Source organism: Lontra canadensis, unplaced genomic scaffold, assembly GCF_010015895.1.
Source record: "Lontra canadensis isolate GAN:19392208 unplaced genomic scaffold, GSC_riverotter_1.0 scaffold10, whole genome shotgun sequence".
Classification (NCBI taxonomy): Eukaryota; Metazoa; Chordata; class Mammalia; order Carnivora; family Mustelidae; genus Lontra; species Lontra canadensis.
The window spans coordinates 28,645,771-28,660,641 of record NW_022631004.1 but is presented as its reverse complement, the minus strand read 5'-3'; positions in this window follow the sequence as shown (position 1 = coordinate 28,660,641).

The window sequence follows — 14,871 nt, the reverse complement described above, 5'->3', positions numbered from 1 at the left end:
GCCCCTGGAGCCCACTAGTCTGCATACACACGCAGCTTGCAGCAAGGGCTCTGCTGTGGTTGTGTTTACTTGGAGAGATTACCAGGAAAATGACCTGGTGTCCAGAAATAGTGCTCAATGTTATCTTAAATTACAATTTTGGAGCCAAAATTTAGAAAAGCTGAATGCCAATAAAAGCCTACATGACAGCTTCCAGGGGAAATCAAGAAGAGTTTCTAGAGAAGCAAATGGTGTATGTTACTGTTAACATGCGGAGTTGAAAGGCCACCATCCTGAGTGTCGGAAGAGCTTATTTTTAAGTCACAGCTCAGGTCACTATTAATGGTATGACAACTCATGGAGCATCCCACCTCTCTGAGTTACAGTCTTTTCAACTATGGATTGGCAATCATCCAACTTCCTCTGTTAAATCACAAGATTAGCAGAATGAGTAAAAATAATACTTGTCATGTACCACACACCTAATATGCACCACACACCATTTTAGGCATTTTATTAGGCATTTTGCTTCCCTTAACGCATTCAAATTTTGCAGCACTAAAATGAAGTAGGGGTTTTCCCTACTTCATCACTACAGGGAAACCTGGTGTGATTAAGTCAGCTCCTCACCACAAAGTAAGTCAGCGTAGAGTTGGGAGGGAGACCTCATCTCCTTCCGCTACACTGTGATATCAAATAAGAGAATATATCCTAACATGCTTTAAACTTTCTTTTAAACATCCTTTAAAGTAAGGGGATGATATACAAACCAAGAATCTCATCATTGAAGGAGCCCAGCATTTGGATTTGGGTCAAGTGACCTGTGCCATTTTCCTGAGTTCTCCTCCTTCTACATCCCCAGACAGAAATGACACCCTGAGGGCGCCTGGGTGGCTCAGTGGGTTAAATCTCTGCCTTCGGCTCAGGTCATGATCTCAGGGTCCTGGGATCGAGGCCTGCTTAGGGTTCTCTGCTCAGCGGGGAGCCTGCTTCCCTCCCCCACTCTCTGCCTGCCTGTCTGCCTACTTGTGATCTCTGTCTGTCAAATAAATAAATAAAATCTTTTTTTAAGAAAAAAGAAGAAAGAAATGACACCCTGAGGGCATAGAGGGAGAAAACCGTCTCCTGTCCTGCACTTGTGTGGAGTGGGGATGACCGGCAGACAGACACGCTCACAGCCTCCACAGACCAGCAGAAGTCCCCTCTTACCTGTTAGACTGCAAATGGTCCCAGATCCCTTGCCCTGTGGGAATGACTGAGATGCATGGCCTCTGTGGGAAGCTACAGATGGCTCCTTTCTGCATTCTTACCATTTCTTAAAAGTACCGTGCATGAATTTTTAAAGTAAAATTGATTTAAATTGATTCTATTTAAATTTTCTTTTATTTTAAAGGTTTCACCATGCCTCTTAGGATAACTGCAATCCCATATGTGTTCCAAAATGGACTCAGAATCCTGTATTGAGCACACATACAACCCCTTGTAGGTCATCATAAAGGTTGTTCTCTCCAACTCTAAATAAAATTCTATATCTTATCAGTTCCCTACTCTCCTCTTGTGAACTTTGCAAGTGGCACAGAGGCCCAAACCAGAATTCAACCTTTCACCTGCCTGATATTTTTCTCCCAAACCAGATTTCAGACCTCATTTGTGCCTGTCTTTGTCTGTTCAAGCCTCCCTAAACAAAGAGCAAGCTCTCTTCTTAACCTTGTTGTTATTTAGCTATCTGACTCTGAGCATGTTCCTGAGGTCTCTCTGTGCCTCAGTTTCCTCTTGATGACAATTGCTGTAAGTCCCTCCCACAGGTGTTATGACAGTGATCTTAAAAAATGCCACAGTGAGCCACATAGTCCTTGCCTCTTGTGGTCCCTGTGCTAAGAGAGGCATTCAGAACTAGATTATTCTCTGTCCCTCCAAAGCTAAGTCCTGGGGAAAAAAGTCAGCTGCCTACTTTAATTTTCACAGCTGAGCTCACCATATCCTCATCCCCTGTCCAAGCCCCCTCCTTCATCAGGCTAACTCATGCTCTTGTATCCTGGTCCTACCACACATGCACTTCCTCCAGGAAACTGCCCTGCTCATGCCCAGTCTGGATCAGGTGGCTTCCTGAAGAGGTCGCACAGCAACCTGCCACAGTCATCAAACCAGCACGAAGCATCCCTGCCCGTCTTAACCGCCAAACTCTAAGCCCTGTGAGGGCCAAGAACATATCTGCCGTGTTCAGCATCGTACCTTCAGAGCCTCACCCAGTGGATGACACAAAATAAGTACAAAAAATACACAAAATCATCATGCTCATCTTGTCCCCTTCAGCAGGCTGTGATGGGGAGTGAGAGTGAGCCTTTCAACAAGCCACTTCACGTACTCAGCTTCAATTTCCTTGTGTGGAAAAAGCATAGTCTGAACTAGATACTCTCTACCATTCTTTGCAGCACAATAATCTATAATTCTGTGATTCTAAATAAGGTAATACACTAAAAGAACATGGGAAACTGTCGCTTTTCAACCGACATAAGGATAATGTTTAATGTTACTATTACTACTCAAAACGGTCTTCTGGAGCTGCATGTCCTGGCAGCTCATCCTCAGAAGAGATCCAGACTAAATCCCGCAGCCACTGCTCTTGCCCACGTCTGCCCACAGCAGCCCTGAGACAGGGTATATGTGGGGCCATACTCTCCTCTCGTCCTTCCTCACGGTGCCTCGGGAAATCTGTGACAACTCTTTCTTTACCTGATTCTGAATATTGCTTAAACTGAATGCGTCAGACCTTACCCTTCCAGATAGTCTGGGAAGACCTACGTCACCGAATTTTCTAATCTGCCCTGTTGGTTTTGAGGATTTCTTTCTTTCTACAATAGTATAAAAAGAAAGAATCAAACATCAATATTGCAAAACACACACATACACACACACACACACACACACACACGAACAAAAACAAACAAAAAATACCAAACGAAAAGACAGACCAGACAGTGAGTGGGCCTGAAGTTTAAATTAGAATACAACGGTTTAATGCTCCCAAAGACCAGACTATTGTTTCTTATCAGATTTCCCCTCCAACGAACAATTGTGAAGCCAGCCTGTCCAGAGGAATGAGTTGTTATTCCGCCAGATGAGCAAACACCATTGATTTTAATGTGTGTGAGGGAAACAACACGGAGCTTTCTCTACACGTCCTATGCCTGGACACTGCTCAGAGGAAAATGATTCCCCATTTTGTTAAGTCTCCAAGCTAAACATAAAGCGGGAGGTAGCCGGGGAGGGTCTGGCACCAGAAGGAGGGGTACCGTCCAGTCTTACTGTGCTGGGGGAGCCCCCGAGTACAGGGCAAATGCTGAGTCATGGAACACAGGCAGTGAGAATGGAGGTCCAAGCATAAGAAGGACTGGGGACAGGGCTACATTCTCCTGTGGGGATTTGGAAAGGAAGAGCTACCATACCATCTCCTGGAAGCCACGGACAGCTCCAACCAGGAGATATGCAATGGTGGGGCAAGCCAGAGGACAGCTCTCTGGGCCAGCAGCAGTGTAAGACTCGTTTTGGGAGCCTTGTCATCAGTGCCCAGCCTCAGCCATTACTGTCCATGGGAATCACCTTACCGTGTTTGCTTTTGGGGGTTCTGCCGGTGATAATCTCTTCTCAGAAATAAGAGACCTACTGAGCAGAGAGATAAAGGCAGACTCCTAATAACCAAAGAGCCCTCTTCCTACAGACCCCCTAAAAGATCTCATGCCCAATGTCACTGGGTGTCTGCTGACCAAACACTCTAGGATTTTCCCCTCAAAGACCATGGCCTCAGGTCTGTAGCCTTCTCTGTTTACCTAGGGGATTAGTTGGCATCAAATAAATGTTTGTACGACCCTGCTGGCTGACCCTCGGCACCGTCTAAGGAGGAATCTGCTGAAATAAACCATCTGTAATGGTACAGAAGCAGCTATCAGTTACCAGGTATCCAGAGATGGGCTATAGAAGGAGCCTCCATGAGCCCAGACAATATCTGGACAGGACGTTGGGCACTGATGATCAAGTCAGTGACCCCACACTTCCCTGAATAGCTTGATGCCCCTGAGCCCCAGAGAGATTGATGTTTGCGGTGAGGAAGGCTCCAGTCTGGAAACTGAGATCTGAAGTCTGGTTCCTTATCAACAGCATGTTGGTGGTGGTTCTGACAGCTTTTCCATCCACATTTGCCATCTATAAGCCGAGAGCCCCGGAACTTGATGATGAGGGAACACACTTGTCCTCTGAGAGTTAAACCTAGTAAAATCCACACACAATGGAAATGATTAGGCAAGTGTGAAGTGAATGCCGAGATTATCTGTAATTATGTGACTGAAGTGTTTGGGAATACACAAAACTCCAGTCAAGGTGATCTGGGAGCAATCTCAGGGAGATGAAATTGGAGTGAGATCATAATTTGGTAAGAAGAAACCTAATCAATTGTATTGTGCCTTCTAAGGAAAAGGACCTCTTCAAAGGCTATCCTGTCAGCCTAGTATGAGTGTCCACCCATCCTACAGGCAAAGACCTGTTACAGAAACAGATGAGGCATGCTGTCCAAACCAATAAAAATTTGAGTCACAGAACTATTTTTTTCTGTTTCTGATTCCATGATCCTCAAACATCTTTTTGAGACAGACAGATAGATAGATACAGATAGATAGATAGATAGATAGATCGATCGATCTATTTCTCCATAGAGCTTGTTTGCAGAAAAAGAATGGGCTAAGGAGGCCAGAAAACATTAACCAGTCCCTTTTGTGGAACCACATTTACAAAAGCTCGTGGGACTTCTGTTAGTGTAAATCAGTTGCAGTGGGTTCAGTTGACAGGGTAGGGGTGAAGAGGGTCAGGGCCCAGAAAGGAGGGATCTGCCAAGGAAAATGGCAGCTTGCACAAACCACCCTCCCAGGGAAAGATATGTTAAATTAACCTCTTCTTTCAGAAAAGCAGCAATCAGTCATTTAATCCCCACATGTATGACAGAAGTTTTATCATTACCTGTCCTATTTATCAATGAGGAACAAAGCTCAGAAAGGCTCAAGGTTACATACCATGTGGTGTTTTGACTTTATACAACCCTGAATCTCCCCTAGTATAGACAGGTCTTCACATGCTATAGAGAGCCACAGATGATTTCCAAAGACCCCCACCAGTCTTTTTGAAAAACCCACGTAAATGATCCCTACAATCCTATTCAAAAGTGGTGACCAGGATGGGGAATATCATTAGTCAGATGTTTTTTGTAAAGACAGAGGTCAAAAAAGGGTGCTTTTAAAATACCCTTACTACCTGCTGTTCCACAGCCTAGTTGCTGTGGCCTCTGGCTCTTTTCTGGAACCTGATTTTCACTACTTAGACCCCTGGCAATTTTGTTGCCCTTGATGAACTCCCTCTGAGATAACAACCCCTCCGCACTCACCATCACCAATAACACTGGAGCCCACATGTGGAGAACAGCATACACATTGATCCTAATCCATGGTAGAAGGAGTATCAGGAAAAGGAGGGGATAGCAAGTGGCTTCTAGGACTTTGCAGGGGTCAGAGAAGCAAATATCTACTCTTCTCCCTTCCTCAGGCAATCCTTGACCATGGCGGAACCACACCCCTGACAAATGTCCCATGGAGATATAACTGTAGGCTCTCATCTGTCCACAACCTCTGTAGCTGTTCTCTTAAATAATTAGTGCATCAGGATCACACACAAAGTCCAGGCTTTCTGAGGGCTAGGGGACATCGTAATGCTGCCTGTGGGGACACCACAGGCTTTGGGTTTTACATGGCAGATTAGACTGAGAGTTGTGTCTTACAACCTCTCCTTTGTGGTAAGTACCCCCCACCAAACCCTAAATCGGTTCTTTACCCAGGCCAGAACTCTTCCTCGTCTTCTCGCAAAGTGTTTCTCTCCCTGGAAGAGTATCTGAAATTCTTCTCATCTCCCATCTCAGCAAACATTGCTAGTCTCTAACCTCCTTTCCTCTTATTTCTGCTGGGGAGAGTGTATCCTTTTAAATGTCTATCACTAGCATTCAATCTCTGTTACTACTCCCATTTCTTAAAGCCCTGGGCAGATCTCCAGATCAAAGCCCCAAGCAACCAATGTCCTTATTTCTGCTGCTCCTTCTTTCCCCCCCTTCCTGGTCCTAGCAAACCATTTACAGCTGACCTGCAGGAGAGCTTCCCCATGGTTTATTTATTTATTTATAAGAAATGAGGTTCCAATTATGGCACATCCGTAGAGCAGAATGCTATGTAGCCATTTCAAATGATGGGGTAGAAGAAAATGTAATGAGGTGGAAAATGTTCACAACAATATATTTAGTAAAAAAGAAAGAAAGAAAGAAAGCCTGCAAAACAGTGTGTACAAAGGGCTCACATTTTTGTAAAAAAAAAATTGTGTGAATTTATATGTACATGACTGAAATTCCTTGCACCTAAATGTTCGCAGTGGTCAGCTAGGCATCTGGGCAGCATAATGATTGCAAATGATATCTTCTTTGTGCTTTTCTCTATTTCCTAATTGGTTTTACGATGAAGAAATATTACTTTATAACCAGAAAAATATAATAAATGTGTGGGTTCTTTTTTCCTTTGAGATACCAGTAAAATGCCTTTTCATGACTTCTGTCTCCTGTGGTCTTTCTGTTTTTATCCACATTGGCATGTGCACTTGTTATTCTCAGCAAATGAGCCAACTGAAATAAGACTCCATTTATGTGAGCAGACTGTGGCCATTGGTATTCTAAAAAACAAAAAACAAAAAACACATGTGTCAATACCAAGTAATGGTTACTTCATTCATCTGAAAGGCACTGTCTTTTCCAGTCCTGCTCACTCTACACTAGCATCTCTGCTCAGCCCCTCCTGAAGGCATGACAGACAGTGTAGCTATCAGAATTCTTATGTAGAGGGCGCCTGGGTAGCTCAGTGGTTTAAAGCCTCTGCCTTCGGCTCAGATCATGATCCTGGAGTCCTGGGATGGAGCCCCACATCGAGCTCTCTGCTCCACGGGGAGCCTGCTTTCTCCTCTCTCTCTGCCTGTCTCTCCACCTTCTTGTAATCTCTTTCTGTCAAATAAATAAATAAAATCCTTAAAAAAAAAAAAAGAATTCTTACATAGAACTAGAGTCCTCTCTTTGCCTTGGAGAGGCAACATTTGTATAGAAGTTACCAGGGTTGATTTTTTTTGTTTTGTTTTGTTTTATTATTCCTAGATTGACAACTTGGGTTTGAGTTTCAACTTTGCCACTTACTGACTCTGACTATTGACTTTGGAGGGTTGGTTTCCCCATCTGGAAATTAATATAATGATAGCACATACTTACAGGGTTATTATAAGGGTTATTATAAAGGCTAAATAAATAATAAATCAGGTGTTTAGTGTGGTGCTTGACATACAGTAAGTATTTAACAAATGGAGTCATTATTAACCCCTGAACAACCTTATTCCTTGGGGGGGACAAGAGTTTGAATTGTTTTTATTCTCGTATGCTTGCATTTGAAGAAAGGACATGAGAAAAATTTGACAGCTTAGAGAAGACAAAGGAAGGATGGGTTGAAGTGGAGGGTTCTGCTCTGTTGCTTCCATTTCATAAGTATTTACAGACACAGAGGCACAGCATATGAGCTATTTAATTTCCTTCAAAAGAGGTTTTCTTTAAAAGACCAGCCTTCCTCAGCCCAACATTCCCGTGTCCTGAGCAGAAGACAGTATTCTAATAATGACCTCCTTAAAATCAACAGAAATTCTTGCCTTCACTAAGGAGAATAGAATTTGAGGGTTTAAAAGAATCTTCATTCTCATCCAGTCCAAGCTTCAACATGACAGATGTTTGAATCTTTCCTAAAACATTCACACTATGTCATCATCAAATCTATACTTAACAACTCAACCCATGGCGAAACACTCAAAAATTAACTCTGAATGGAAGTTCTTCCTTTTATTAAACCTAAACCTATTTCTCTGTAGCTTTCAACTTGGAAGGAAAAGAAAAGACAAATCCTCTTCCCTCATGGCTTTCTTTCAAATACTTGCAGCCACGAACTCCATATTTCTCTCAGTTTATCTTCTTCAGGCTAGATATAATCAGTTTCCAAGATAATTGCCTACATGTAAACTTTCATGGATCTTCACAATTCTTATTCCTCCTCAGAACTTGGTCTAGCAAAGTATGGTATCTAGAACACATTCCTCTGTAAGACATCTCACTTACATGGTATGTAACCTCTGTCATTTTAAACACTGCAGTTTTGTTCATGTAGGTGAGTACATTTGCTTCTAGGTGACCACAAGGAACTTACTCTCAACTAAATCCCAAGTATTATTTATTTTCCTTCACAACTACTACATGACAATTACTTCATCCTATGACTGTGGCATTTTTCTAAGCACAATATAGCATGCTACAGTCTTCTTGGTTAAATTTCATCATTTTAGATTAATTCCGTTCTTTCAACTTGTCAAGATCTTTTGGAAAATTGATTTTATTATCCAGCATATTCACTAACAATCTCAAATTCATGTCATCTACACATTTAAGGACTATAGCTTCTGTCTTCATAGAAGTCATTGGTTAGCAGTTCGACTAGCACTGAGGTGAGGCCATAGCCCTGGTGAAAGTAACTAGAAAGCTCTCTTCAGTTTATCACTGATACAAATCTTTGGATCCTTCACTAAGTTATTATCTGACTAAAATCCCTTAATCCTTTCCTAAGACATCTTGATATGATATATGATATGGTCTGATAACTTTTGTTAGAAAGTCTTAATGAAATCCAGAAACACATTTTTTCTGATCTTCTAATCTAAAATCTTTACTTAAAAAAGAAAAAAATAAATAAACAAATCTGACAAGACATGCTCTTAGAGAACTCATGCTGAATCTTAGGATTCTCTGTTTCCTTTTCTGGATATTCTCAAACAAAACAAAAACAAACAAACAAACAAACAAAACCAAAAAAAATTGTTTTTTGTAATACATTTTGAAATTTTATTGTATTTCTTATTTCCATTTTAGAAATTGCCCTGACACTAGTCCTCTGGTCTCCTAAAAACTTTCTGTTCTACAAGACTCCTCAAAGATTACAGCAATATAAGGAATGTGACTTAAACTATTGTAAAGTGTAAGTTGCTGAGTCCAAGAGGCTTAAATATGTTTACATCAATCAGACTTTTGTCATAATTTATTAACAATGAGTTACCTATCAGGAGATGCAAGAAATCAAATATACAAACACATAGAAGAAAGTGTTGAAGAATCTGTTACCTTGGGTTTGGAATGATTTCTTAACTGTAATTCTGAAGGTACCTGAACCAAAAGATGAAAAACTGATGGATATTACTACATCAAAATTAATTTGGGACAACTCTGAAAGGTCATGCCAGCTGCAGGTTTCCTGTGGGTCTGGCTGAGGCTTTTGCTGCAACCACATCAGGGTTCAACTTTTCCCTCTGCCCAGCCCTGCATGCCTCTTTCACTTACCGATGTGATTCCCGAGAGCACTTCCAATAAACCTTCTGCATGCAAATTTCCATCTTGAAGTCTGCTTCCTGGGAACTTGACCTACGACAGTTGGTATCAAGTAGCAGAGTTTAAAATGGGATTTTAGAGTTGTATCACTCTATAAATTTAGCTGTAAGTGAGGTCTGCCATCTGGAGTTCTGATAGCTTCTGGCATGCTGTAGTGAGAGAGTTATTAAATTTTTTACTGGTGGTGAACTGGGATGTGATACCAGTGGAACAAGAAGCACTAGAGATGAAATATCTCAGGCATTTGAGAAGTATCAGAAAATAGTAAGTTGCAAGCCTATGGAGTTGAGTGGCTATTGCTGAGTGCTACTGATGTATTAGAGAAAGGCAACAAAGGCTGAGGTGACTAACCACCAATTTAAAGCAAAATATGAAAATCAGAAGCAGTATATAGGAAAATCCAAGGAAAATCTACCTTAGTAGCATATAAAAAGGCTCCCCTTTTCTTTCAGTAGGAGGCAGAAAAAGCTGAGAATCTCATCAAAATCTTAATTATAAAGGTAGCAAGACAGAGAACTTTGAATTCTCAACCTCAGCAAGCCTACCATTCCAAGATCAAGGATGTGACTGGAACCTGAATATTAGGATGGGAACATCTGTGTTGGAAAGCTCAAGAAAGATGAAAGCCCACATTCCCCTGAAGTCTACAGGACTGGTCCACTTCTCCCTATTATAAACTGATGTTCCCCAACTTCTTGCTTAAAAGTGAACCATAAGAAAAAATCTGGAAAGTCCACAAATATATGGAAGTGAATAACATGTTATTAAACAATGAATGAGTCAACCAGGAAACTAAAGAAAAATTTTTAAAAAAAATACATGGAAACAAAAACTTGAACAGACCAATAACCAACAAAGAAATTGAATCAGTAATCAAAAAATTCTCAACAAATAAAGGTCTAGGGCCAGATGGCTTCACAAGCAAATTCTACCCAACATTTAAGGAAGAGTTAATACCTATTCTTCTCAAACTATTCCAAAAAATAGAAAAGGAAAGACAACTTCAAAATTCACTCTATGAGACCAGTATTACCTTGATACCAAAACCAGATAAAGACACCTCTAAAAAAGCGAACTATAGGCCAATATCCTTGATGAAAATAGATGCAAAAATTCTCAGTAAAATACTAACAAACTGAATCCAACATACATGAAAAACATCATTTACCACATCAAGTAGGCTTTATTCTTAGGTTGCAAGGGTCATTCAGTGTATACATCACATTAATAAAAGAAAGGATAAGAACCACATGATCATTTCAGTAGATTCAGAAAAAACATTTGACAAGATACAGCATCCATCCGTGATAAAAACTCTCAACAAAGTAGGTTTAGAAGGAACATACTTTAACATAATAAAGGTCATGCATGAAAAACACACAGCTAATAGCATCCTTACTGGTGAAACACTGAGAGCTTTTCCTCTACAGTCAGGAACAAGACAGGGATGTCCACTCTCACCACTGTTAAATTTTTTTTTTCTCACCACTGTTATTTAACATAGTACTGGAAGTCCTAGCCACAGCAATCAGACAACAAAAAGAAATAGAAAACATCCAGATCTGCAAGGAAAAAGCAAAACTTTCACTATTAGCAGATTATATGATATGCTTTATAGAATACCAAAGACTCCCACCAAAAAATTGCTAGAACTGACAAACGAGTTTAGCAAAGTCACAGGATACAAAATCAACATACAGAAATATGTTGCATTTCTACACCCCAATAATGAAGCAGCAGAAAGAGAAATTAAGAAATTAATTCCATTTATAATTACAACAAAACCATGAAACCACAAAAGACCCCAAATAGCCAAAGCAAACTTGAAAAAGAAAAGCAAAGTGGAGGTATCACAACTCTGGGCTTCAAGTTATATTACAAAGCTATAGTAATCAAAACGGTATGGTACTGGCATAAAAATAGACCCATAGATCAATAGAACATAATAGAAAACCCAGAAAGGAACTCACAACTATATGGCCAATTGATCTTTGACAAAGCAGAAAAGAACATCCAATGGAAAAAAATGTCTCTTCAACAAACGGTATTGGGAAAACTGGACAGCAACATGCAAAAGAATGAAACTGGAACACATTCTTAAACCATTCACAAAAGTAAATTCAAAATGGATCAAAGACCTAAATGAGATCTGAAACCATAAAAATCCTAGATGAGAACACAGGTAGTAACTTCTTTGACATCAGCCATAACAACTTCTTTCTAAATATTTCTTCTGAGGCAAGGGAAAGAGAAGTAAAAATAAACTATTGGGACTACATCAGAATAAAAATCTTCTGCACAGCCAACAAAACAATCAACAAAACTAAAAGGCAACCTAGGAGAGAAGATATTTGCAACTGACATATCTGATAAGGGGTTAGTATCCAGAATATATAAAGAACATATACAACTCAACACCCAAGAAATGAATAATCCAATTAAAAAATGGGCAGAAGACATGAATAGACATATTTCCAAAGAAAATATACAGGTGACTAACAGACACATGAAAAGATGCTCAACAACAGTGATCACCAGGGAATTGCAAATCAAAACTACAATGATATATTACCTTACACCCATCAGAATGGCTCAAATCAACAACACAAGAGACAATGAATGTTGCAAGGATGTGGAGAAAAGCGAATCTTTTTGCTTTGTTGGGAATGCAAACTGGTGCAGCCACTCTGGAAAACAGTATGTAGGTTACTCAAGAAGTTAAAAATAGAACTACCATATGATCTAGCAATCACACTACTAGGTATTTACCCAAAGAATACAAAAATACTAATGTGAAGGGTTACATGCACCTTGATGTTTACAGCAGTATTATCTACAATAGCCAAATTATCAAAAGAGCACAAGTCCATAGACTGATGAATGGATAAAGAAGAAGTGCTATATACGTATGTAATGGAATATTATTAGGTTATAAAAAAGAAGAAAATCTTGCCATTTGCAATGACTTGGATGGAGCTAGAGAGTATTACGCTAAGCTAAGCAGAATAACAGAGAAAGACAAATACCATATGATTTCCCTCATATATGGAGTTTAAGAAAAAAACAAGTGAGCAAAGGGGAAAATAAAAGAGAGAGAAGCAAACCAAGAAACAGCCTCTTAACTATGAAGAACAAACTAATGGTTACCAAAAAGGAGATATGTTGGGGGATGGGTTAAATAGGTGATGGGTATTAAGGAGTGCACCTGTTGTGATAGGCACTGGGTGGTATATGCAACTGTTGAATCACTATATTGTACACCAGGAACTAAAATTATAGTATATATTAACTAATTGGAATTCAAAACCTTTAAAATAAATAAATACATAAATGCATAAATAAACAAACAAACAGAGCCCTCTTGTTTGTCAAATACACACTATCCTTAGGCTATAACCCCACCTAGCTTGTTTCATAAAAGACCCATAGTTAGGGTCACACCCCAGCATAAGCCAACTAAGAAAGTGCTGGACCTACTAAGGGACGAAGAAGACCATGTGTCAAAGGGATGGTGGTATCTACTCTATGTGTGGTAGTGGAAGCTAGGATGGTATGTAAGTGACTATCCCCTGAAAGTGTTGTGTCAGGAGTAACAGAATATAAAGTTGGATGAGAGAGAGATTATTGATATGGCAGTACCCTTCCAGGACACAAGATTCAACATCCCAGCAAGTTTGGTGGGAACTGATGCTAATATGCTAAAAGGCTGCTCTAGGAAATGCTCAGAAGCTTGGAAAATGTGATGGCCCACAACGAGTGAAGTAGAAATGCCAAAATTGTCATGGCAGATGATGGAAAGGCTCAGAGAAGTGACCATGCTACTGTGGATATGCCATGTAAAGCCAGAAAAAAAACAAATGACTATGTTCCATGGGAGGATCCAAAGGACACTTCATTTATCAAACCAGTAAGGAATGCACAAGTGAGTGGGTGCTATGGATTAAATTGCATCCCTTCAAAATTCATATGTTGAAACCCTAACCCCTGATGTGACTATATTTGGGGATAGGATCTTTAGACTCTAATCTGAAAGAATGAGTGTCCTTATAAGAAGAGACAGTAGAAAGTATGCATTCTGTCTCACTTTCTCCCCCTAACCCCATCATAGGCATGCACTGGGAAAAGACCATGTGAGGATATGATGAGAAAAAGCCAGATCTTTAAGCCAGAAAAGAACTCTGAGCAGAAAACAAATTGGCCAGAACCTTGATCTTGGACTTCTACCTCCCAGAACTATGAAAAACTAAATTGTGCTACCTAGTCAGTGGTATTTTGTTATGCCAGCCCAGAGTTCACTAACATAAAAATGTACCAAAGGCATGAAAAGTTCAAGCATGGCTGACCTATACAGGCTAGGACTTATGAGAGGAGAGTCTGTTATGGAACTGAATTCCCTCATAGCAACAAGGATGATAGAACCGTGAAATAGTAGAGGGCAAGGGGTGGTATTTAGTCACCCAAGGCAAGGTGGATGTAATGTCATAATGATTGACAAGGTCAGTGTGGCAAGCAGGTGGACATCTGTCCAGCGGACAACTATGAAGATTAAGGAATTTTTCATATTAGTTCAGATTTTAGGGATCTAGCATCTGGGACACACCAGGACATTCTTTCCAAAGAAAGAGCAGGCTATTTTCTCACCCATATTCCAACAATAAGAAGGTAGTGGACACAGCGCTTAGTAGGCCTCTTCTGGTGCTGAAGGAAGCATATGCCACACTCAGTAATACTGTGCCAATTCATTTCATGGCTGAAATGAAAGCCTTCCTGCTCTGAATAGGACCAAGAGCAGGAAAGAGTTCCACAGCAGATCAGATGGCCATGCAAACAGCCTTAAAGCTTGTGCTATAGATCTGGTAGAACTTATGGTACTAGAGGTATCCGTGGAGAAAAGACTCCATGTGGAGTTTATAGCAGTCCTCATGAACCCACTATAGAATCAACACCTGCTAGAAAAATCTAAATGGAGACCATTAGGAGTCTGTAGTAAGGCCATGCCATCTACAGTAGTTCAAAAACAGCTACTGGCATGCTAAAGGATGCTAGTAGAGACTGAACATTTGAAACTGGGACATCAAGTGGCCATGCCACCAGAGCTGCCCTTCATGAGCTGAGCTCTATCAGACTAACCAAGTAATAAGTTCAGTCAGGTTCAGCAAAAACCCCTGGGAGGTTGAAGTAACTCTAGATCAGGTACAAGCAGTGGTGGAGGGTACAACAAATAAGCTACAGTAGCAGATGGACCACCACTGTTATGCTAGCATCTCCTATTCAGCTCACACCTATGACACCCGTCTTTTAACTCACACCAGTAAAATAATCCATTGATAAAGGAGAAAAAGATTGAGTTTGGT